Genomic DNA, 9,926 nt, shown 5'->3' with positions numbered 1-9,926 from the left:
CATATGTCTATTATCTTCTACTTTTTCTGGGCTCAGTTCATATCACCTCCTCATAATGAATTTCCTAAAACTCCAAGTATTGCTGATTATTCCCTCCCTTGTGCCTCTAATCCACTCTGTATCGATGTCTGTTGTAGCACTTATTTCCCTCCCTCTACTGGTTAGTAAGTACTTAAACAAATAAATAAAATTTAATAATTACAACTTGGAATACAAAATCTTTCAAAACATGGCACATGAGAGGACTACATAAGAGGTTGTAATCAGTGGAAAATAAATTATTTTTATGAATACATTTTGTTACATTTCATATTCCTAAGACTAGTTTTCCTTTTTCATCTTAAGTTTGGTATTGGGAAATGTTTCAAGCACTGAGTGTTCTGCTGAGTTGGTGTCCAGCGAATTACTTGAGATTATACAATTAAATTGCCCAGGAGGAAAGCAAGTTCACCAATTAAGCTTCTTAAAAACATACGAACTTTCTCTGTAACTTCATGGCGAATTGATATGTTTTCTGTGAATTATTTTGACTTTCTGAAGAATTTGATGCACAAAGTTCATTCCTTAGCAGCTCAAATTACAAAGATGGATCAATGGCTTTTCCTTCCAAGAAATTTATGACACTATCAAACTCCTAGAGGAAAACATAGGCCAAACACTCTCTGACATGAACGACAGCAACATCTTCTCAGATCCACCTCTCAGAGTATTGACAATAAAAAGAAAAATAAACAAATGGGACCTACTCAAACTTCAAAGTTTCTGCACAGCAAAGGAAACCCTAAACAACACAAAAAGACAACCCACAGAATGGGAGAAAATCTTTGCAAGTGAAACGACTGACAAGGGATTAATCTCCAAAATTTATAAACAACTTCTGCAGCTCCATACCAAAAAAACAAACAACCCCATCCAAAAATGGGCAGAAGATCTAAACAGACAATTCTCCAAAGAAGACATACAGATGGCCGAGAAACACAGAAAAGATGTTCAGTGTCACTCATTATTAGAGACATGCAAATCAAAACCACTCTGAGGTACCACCTTACACCAGCCAGAATGGCCATCATCCAAAAGTCTACAAACAGTAAGTGTTGGAGAGGGTGTGCAGAAAAAGGAACCCTAGGTACACTGTTGGTGGGATGGTAAATTGGTGCAACCACTGTGGAAAGCAGTATGGAGATGCCTCAGAAAACTAAACATAGAACTACCATTTGATCCAGCAATCCCACTCCTGGGCATCTATCCAGAGAAAACCACGACTCGCAAAGACACATGTACTCCGATGTTCATTGCAGCACTATTTACAATAGCCAAGCCATGGAAACAACCTAAATGTCCATCGACAGAGGAGTGGATCCAGAAGATGTGGTACGTATACACAATGGAATATTACTCAGCCACGAAAAAGAACGAAATACCAGCATTCTTAGCAACATGGATGAACCTAGAAACTATCATGCTAAGTGAAGTCAGCTGTACAATGAGACACCAACATCCAATGCTTTCACTGACATGTGGAATCTGAAAGAAGGACAGACTGAACTTCTTTGCAGAACAGATGCTGACTCACAGACATTGAAAAACTTACGGTCTCTGGAGGAGACAGTTTGGGGGGTGGGGGGATGTGCTTGGGCTGTGGGATGGAAATCCTGTGAAATCAGATTGTTATGATCATTATACAACTACAGATGTGATAAATTCATTTGAGTAATAAAAAAAATGAAAAAAACCCAAAACTTGTGATAGAAAATAACCTGAAAAAGGATAGATGGATAGATAGATCTATCTAAGTGATAGATCTCAATCCCTTTGCTGTACACCTGAAACCAACACATCTTTGTACATCAGCTATACGTCATTTTATGCTTATTTTTGTATATAGTGTGAAAAAGCAGTCCAGCTTGATTCTTTTGCCTGAAGCTGTCTAGTTTTCCTAGCACCGTTTATTGAAGAGGATGCCTTCCCCCCCCCAAAAAAAAAACAAAAAAAAATTATGACTTGACCCCAAAAATGGAATTCTGGTGTTGTTTCCGGAAGCTCATTTAAATTAGTACTCTAATAAGACCCCAAAAATGGAATTCTGGTGTTGTTTCCGGAAGCTCATTTAAATTAGTACTCTAATTTTGTTTTAGGCTGATATGGAAAACGTGTGTGCAGCTGTATGTAAATATAAATTAGCAAATAATATGAATAACAATCATTTGGGCACATATATCCAGAATATGCAGACTCTAAACAACTACAAATCTTGAAAGTATAGGCTTTAAACAATGTAATGATTTATATGCTAAAGATTTATGACCAATAACCAAGCAGTTTCTTCCACAGAAAGCCAATTGCATGCCCTAAACATTTTATAGAGCAGGGTTGGAAAATAGGGTTATTCCGAAAGGCGTATTGGAAGGTGAGTACCATACAGCCCGGGAAGCTGCATCTGCAGCCCTGCTTGCTACTCTTTTATGAAAACTTCTTGCCAATATTCTAGGATGTTTTTTATTTGTTTTAATTTTTATTTGTGAAAACGTTCAGTTGTTTAAACTTTGCCATGTTTTTGTGATCTTGATAATTAAGATTCTACTTTATATCGACACGGTGAGCACATATACAGGATGGACTCCTCTCCTTTAGGAAATATTCTTTTCCATGCTGTCCTCAAGGTTACAGCCGTTGTTGCCAAATGTTCGTGCAGTAGAACTCTACTTCCGACTTGGTCATTCGCGTAGCAGCTGGAATCTGGCCCAACATGGGCCAGTCAGAGCATTCGCTTTGGTGGCGGGCCATGCTAGTGACCTTGCTTTCTGCTCTATTGACCGGAAGAGTGGAAAAGTGAGTCTGGAGAGAGGGCGAGGGATAAATGTAGCAGATGCAAGCAGATCACGTGGATGAGAGACGGAGAGAGACACCTGAGAGGGACGTCAGTCTCGGGTTCCAGGGGCTTCTTGATGGCTGTTGCATTTTTCTTGTTTGGAGTTCGGCGAGCTATCCTAGACACCTTATGATAAATCACCAGGTTGACCTGCGTGAGGGATTCTGAGCTTTGACCTATAGGCGTCAGGGCCCCTCCCCAAGGCCACACACAGTAGGAGGCTTTTCTCCAGCTACATCTTCCTCAGTGTGGTAAAGAGGCAGCAGAATCAATGGATACGCTCCCAGAAGCCATGCTTTTTTCTTCCAGACCGTGCGCCAGGTACGTGGAACACGGGGATTCCTACCCAGAGTCCCTAACCTACTTGCAGGATTTCTGCTGGCCTCTTCTCGGCTCCATTTTCCTGTCGGTGACCACACAGCCCTTGTACCTTCCCCTGGTCCCCAGGAGTGGACACAAGGAGGCTGTTTACAGTGGGGCGTGCACTGAGGTCGGACTTGCAAGTATCTAATGCTGTGTAACAAAATTATCCAAAATTGGCAGCTTAAAATAACAAACGTCTATTACCTCTCCAGTTCTGGAGTCAGGAATCCAAGAGCAGCTAAACCGGGTCGTTTTAGTTTAGTCAAAATGTCAGCTGAGGTTGCAGCTGCGTTGGCCTTGACTGGTGCTGAAAGATCTGCTTCCAAGCCTCCTCACATGCTACTGGGGGGCCTTAGTTCCGTGTCATATAGGCCCCTCCACAGGCTGCCTGGGTGATCTCATGAGGTGACAGCTGGCTTCGCCCAGAGTGAATGACGAGAGAGAGAGAGGATGATGAAAGCTGCAGTGTGGAGTTCCCGTCGTGGCTCAGTGGTTAATGAATCCAACTAGGAACCATGAGGTCATGGGTTCGATCCATGGCCTTGCTCAGTGGGTTAAGGATCTGGCGTTGCCGTGAGCTGTGGTGTTGGTCGCAGACGTGGCTCGGATCCTGCGTTGCTATGGCTCTGGCGTAGGCTGGTGGCTACAGCTCTGACTGGACCCCTACCCTACCCTGGGAACCTCCATATGCCTTAGGAGCAGCCCTAAAAAGACAAAAGACAAAAAAAAAAAAAAAAAAAAAAAACCAAAAAACAAACAAACAAAGCTGCAGTGTTTTATAACCTGATCTTCGGAATGCCATACCATCATTTCTGCTGTCCCACGGGTGAGACGGTGTGGGAGAGAACTGACCAGGGCATGAAGCCCCTCAGAGGTGGGGAACTCTGCGGGCTGTACCCCAGAGCTCCCTCCGCAGTCTCTCCAGCCCACTGGCTTTCTTCTTGTCCTTAAACCCAGCAACTCTGTCGCCCCTCTGCTTTCATGGCTTCTCCTTGGGATGCCTTTCCTTTTGCTCTCTTTGGATGACCTTCTCTTTTTTTGATCTTGGCTTAAATGTCATCACTCTAGAGGGTCCTTCACCACCACTCAGTATATACAGCAGTTGCCGCCTCCTTCGCCATCCTATCGCATTATTTTAATTCTAGGTCCATGGCACTTAAATATATGTTGAATGAACACCTCCCAGTAATTACATGACCTTAGGGGAAGATAAGCTCTCTAAACCTCAGTAGCTTTATCTGTGATTAATGATTTACCCCCACCCACCACATGGGCTTTTGTGAGAACAAGATAAGCTAGAATTTTCTGTAACAATTGATGGGATTATTATTGTTGGTTAATCCCCCCCCCCTTTTTTTCCTCTGAGGCAGAAGAATTGCCCAGGAATGTATTTCCCCACTTTACTTTTCAGGTTTCTTTCCTCTATCTGCGTTGTAGGACTGCCTTGTTCATTTTAGCACATATCTATTCACTAGACTCCTATTTACTGTCCTGTAAATGCCTCAAAGGATTTATTTTGAATTAAAGTTGTGATTTCATGTGTGAAAAGTACTCAGCTGGGAGCAAGTTTAGTAAAGTTTATTCAAAATGTAAAATGACGTTGTGGTTTTGAGTCATAACTAATCGTAGTATCCATTGAATTTGGGAGGCACTGTGTATGCTTTTTAGAAGCTGGTTATGCACAAAAGAACAAATACCCAAGAATCAAAGCAAACTTTTAATAATGCCCAATTGGAGTTCTGGTCATGTTTGAGCCATTCAGAGTCTAATCAGTAAAAGCCCCTTGAGTCAATAATTGCCTTCTCCTCGAATCACTGCTGGTGTCTGTTACGCTGCATGTAATCCACATGGAAACGAGCATATGGTTATTGAACACACAACAAAACAGACTTTGCGGGAGAATGTTTCCTCCAGGATGCCTTAAAGCATTCTCGAGCAGAATGCTGTGTAGGCAGCATCTATCCCGTCTGTTCCTGGGGATACTGGAGAGAAGCTGCTAGTCCTTCGTGTTAGGAACAGAGAATGAGCATACCAAGAAGCTGAAAAGCTCAGGATTTACTTTTTACTGAGAGAGAACTGTAGTTATCTCCATTATGGAAATGGCAATAGGTGGTATTTCTTAAAAGCTAGAAAAATATTTTTTTCTCTCTTGTGTAGCATTTCAGGGAACTCAGAAATTGGGGAGAAGCTTTCTGAGTGGATCAGATCCTCATCTGCAGTTTGTTGCTGACTCTTTGTTTTTTTGTCTTTTTAGGGCTGCACCCGTGGCATATGGAGGTTCCCAGGCTAGGGGTCTAATTGGAGCTGTAGCCACCAGCCTATACCACAGCCACAGCAATGCCAGATCCTTAGCCCGCTGATGGAGGCCAGGGATCAAACCACAACCTCATGGTTCCTAGTTGGATTCCTTAACCACTGAGCCACGATGGGACCTCCTGTTGCTGACTCTTTGTAACAGAGAACATACATTTGATATGTTTGGGAAAAGGAGGGAGGGAGGAGTTCCCTGGTGGCTTATTGGACTAAGGCCCTGGCATTGTCAATGTTGTGGCTCCAGTTACTGCTGTGGTGTGAGTTCCATCCCTGGCCTGGGAACTTTCATATGTTTCAGGCATGTCCAAAAAAAGAAAAAGTAGGGAGGAAGAATTAAAAAAAAAAAAAAAAAGGACTGGGCAAAACCTGTGTCAACTGGAAACCTGGCTAATTTTTTCTATTCTGAATTAACTGGATTTTTCCAGTTTATACTCAGCTTAAAAATAAATAGGTGAATCAAACTCATATCTAAGAAGTCACTTTGGGAGTTCCCTATGTGGCTCAGCAGAAAAGTATCTGACTAGTAACCATGAGGACGCAGGTTTGATCCCTAGCCTTGCTCAGTGGGTGAAGGATCTGACATTGCCATGAGCTGTGGTCTAGGTTGCAGATATGGCTCGGATCTGGTGTTGCTGTGGCTGTGGTGTAGGCCAGTGGCTACATCTCTGATTTGACCCCTAACCTGGGAACTTCCATATGCTGCGGGAGTGGCACTAAAAAGACAAAAAAAAAATTAATAAAAAAGATACTTTATTTGAATTCAGTAATTTAAATAATTATAGCATCTTATATTTTAACAACTGTGTTCAAAATGATAAGTTTCAGATTAGCCAGAATGCCCAATGCCTAAACATTCTGTAAAATTGAGGGTATAAATATAAAGAATAATTTTATTTATATCCATGGTACATATACACATCCATGTGTATATGTATAAATAATTTAAAAATATGAATTTCAACCAAGATTCTATATTGATAGATATCAGATATTAAAGTGATTGATAAAATAAAAAATAAACCAATTAAATGAATACTATTAAAGAACTTAATTTTTAAAAAGTGTGTGGTGAAACCACCCAACCTGTAGGAATCAGAAAAATAGGCTGAAGAGCAGATGAATGATTCTTAAACCTCTCTATACCTCAAGGATGTAAAAAATTCAGGGGTGTGAAAATTGAAGGTGGATTTCTGAAGAGGGGGGAGACCTGTTGATGCACTGAGTTCCTCTAGAATGGGGGTCGTGCAGTGCCTCCCCTTGAACTTGATGGGGGGGTTTCAGTGGGGCCCCCGAAAGTATGGTCTATGTGGCCTGCGAGTGGGGGCACGGTGGAGGGTGTTTCTCCACCTGAGAAACAGAAAGGGCGGGCGAAGGCTGCCAGCCAAACCCCGAGGAAGGTGGTTGCCTTGGCTACGCTCAGTCCTGGACTTGGTGCCTGGAGCATCCATGTGTGTTTCCGATGAAGCAAATCTTCATGCGCGAGAGAGACAGACTGACAGACAGACAGACACTCACACATGCAGATGGAGCCCTCAGAGGCTGCCTGAGACACCTGGAGAACCAGAGCTCAGCAGAGGAGGCTGCAGCTGCAGGCAGCGCTGGATTCCTGGGGCTGAGAAGGAAGTCCCAACCTGCAGGAAAGACACGAGGCCACCAAGGTTGAGGGAACTCCAGGTCAGAGAACCACCACAGTAGAGATGGAAAGGGGACACGTTTTAGACTCCTGGAGGCCCAAGAGCCGGCAGTCGGCCTACACCCAGAAGCAAGTAAGAGGTGTTGGCGTTCCCGTCGTGCCTGGTGCAGTGGAAGTGAACCCAGCGAGGATCCATGAGGATGTGGGTTTGATCCCTGGCCTCTCTCAGGGGTTAAGGATCCGGTGTTGCCGTGAGCTGTGGTGTAGGTCACATGTGCGGCTTCATTACTGCGTTGCTGTGGCTGTGGTGTAGGCTGGCAGCTCTGATTAGACCCCTAGCCCGGGAACCTCCATATGCCGTGGGTGTGGCTCTAAAAGGACAAAAAAAAAAAAAAAAGTGTTGGTCTCCCTTCTATTGACACAGTAATGCTTGAGGGTTCAGAAAGTGTCGTTTGGAAAGATGAGTAGAAATCCTCGATGGGGAAAGAGAGAAGAAATCAATCATACTGTCTTCCCCCAGTACAGTCGTCCTGTCTGAGGCGGGTCTGAGCAGCATCTACTTACCTGGAGGAGAGAAGCTGAACTTCACATCAAGAATGAGCTTTTAGGAGTTCCCTGGTGGCCTAATGGTTTAAGGAGCCATCACTGTCATTGCTGTGGCTCCTGTCACGGCTGTGGCTCCTGTCGCGGCTGTGGCACAGGTTGGATCCCTGGCTCAGGAACTTCCACATGCAGAGGGCATGGCAAAAAAAAAGAATGGAAGTTTGGATTATTGCCTTGCTTAGATGAATCAAAATACACATTTGAACTTTTTTTTTGGTTGCATTTATTTGTAAAAGTATAGAAATATGTCTGGAAGAACAAACATCCAATGTTCCCAGAGGTCACGTCTTAGAGGGAGAGTTGGAGATACAGGGAACAGAAACAGATACAGGGAAACAGGTTTACTGTGTGTATGTCCCTTCCCAAATGGGGGAATTTGAATTAATTTGACGTTTTTACATTTGCGTTTTCAAAATTTAAGTTTTTAGGCAAGTGTATTTATTTATTTATTTTGGGTCACACCCATGGCATACGGAGGAAGTTCCTGGGCCAAGAATGGAATCCAGGCTGCAGCTGTGACCTATACCACAGCTGTGGCAACGCTGAATCTTTTAACCCACTGCACCTGGGAATCGAACACATGCCTCTGCAGAGACCCGAGCCACTGCAGTGAGATTCTTAACCCACTGCACCACAGCAGGAGTTCCCATAAGTATACTTATTTAAACCAGCAAACATTGTCCACACACATAAAAGTGAGTGGGTGTGATTTCTGAACTAAGGGAGGTCTATTCCTAGTCCGCGCAATGACTACTGAAAGCCTTATTTGTTATATATATATGTAAAGTAATTGGCATGAGCAGGGCTGAAATTTCCACAGTAGGCACTAGTGACCTCTGTTTAGGCAGTCGTCCTGCTTTATGTGCTGGCATCTCCAGTTTGTACCAGAAGGACACACTGTGTCTGGTTTCACTATGAAATGCATGGAGCTCTCTGCTTGAAATACTATAAAAGACCTTTATTATTCAACCTGGGCATTCATCTATGCAACCACAGCTCCTTAGGGAAATGCTGCAAATGGGATTTTCGTGGCCTTCTCTCCCGTGTGACTTTTCTCCGCCCCCGCCCCGTCCAGGTATCTGTTAGTATCTCTTTCACCAACGCTGTCCGGGCTGCATTGAAAGTGCTTTTTAATGTAGGAGCTGTACTTCAGGCATAACACCAGGTCACTTTCTGAGTAACATTTTATGGGATTGATTAAACTTTAGCACCGTAACTGTTGACTTTACCAGCCAGGAAAGAGACTCAGAGTGTTCTGCTCTGGACAATTTGTGCCTCACAATTTTGAAAAATCAAATAGAGATAAGGGCGTAATGTGTTTGAAAAAAGAAACTTCGCCTATTTTTGAGTCTCCTGTATTTAGAAGACCTCAGCATTTAATATGAAATAATATCTTTTACACTAATGAAGTTATGTTACAGTAACTACATATAAAAGAAGATGGATTTTTAATTGTAGGGCGAAGATGGAGGCTTTCATTGACTTCCTGGCTGCTCCAAATCTTAACTGCTAAATTTCTCCTTTTTTTGCTGTGCATATGTGAAAGTGCACTTGGTCTTAGTGGAGTTTCCAAGGTTGTGAGATGATACATAGCTAATCTTTTATTAGATAAACATATCTTTGGGGATAAAATGCAGTGGAATCATGAACCAAAAGCAAACTGTTTTACTTTTTTTTTTTTTTTCCGGTTTTTAGGGCCGCACCCTTGACATATGGAGGTTCCCAGGCTAGGGTTGAATCCAAGCTGCAGCTGCCAGCCTACACCACAGCCACGGCAGCACCAGATCCTAGCCATGTCTGTGACCTACACCACAGCTCACGGCAATGCCGGATCCTTAACCCACTGAGAAAGGCCAGGGATCAAACCTTCATCCTCATGGATCCTGGTTGGGTTCATTAACCACTGAGCCATGACGGGAACTTTTTTTTTTTTTTTTTTCAATCTGTTTTGGGACTTGGAAATCCAAATCATTAATTTTATCTGCACACAAAGATCTATCGCCAAGTGGCTTAGTGATGTGGTTCACAGTTAGCAGAAATATATCATCATAGAAAGGAAAGAAAAATCTCATTAATTCAAAGAGTTGGTTTGGCATGGTGTCATCTTAGCTGGGTTGGAGCCATGTCTGCCAGAATTTCCTTCCC

The sequence above is a fragment of the Phacochoerus africanus genome, chromosome 10 (genome assembly GCF_016906955.1).
Source record: "Phacochoerus africanus isolate WHEZ1 chromosome 10, ROS_Pafr_v1, whole genome shotgun sequence".
NCBI classification, from domain to species: Eukaryota; Metazoa; Chordata; class Mammalia; order Artiodactyla; family Suidae; genus Phacochoerus; species Phacochoerus africanus.
The sequence above is the reverse complement of the archived record's forward strand: the minus strand, read 5'-3'. Positions refer to the sequence as shown.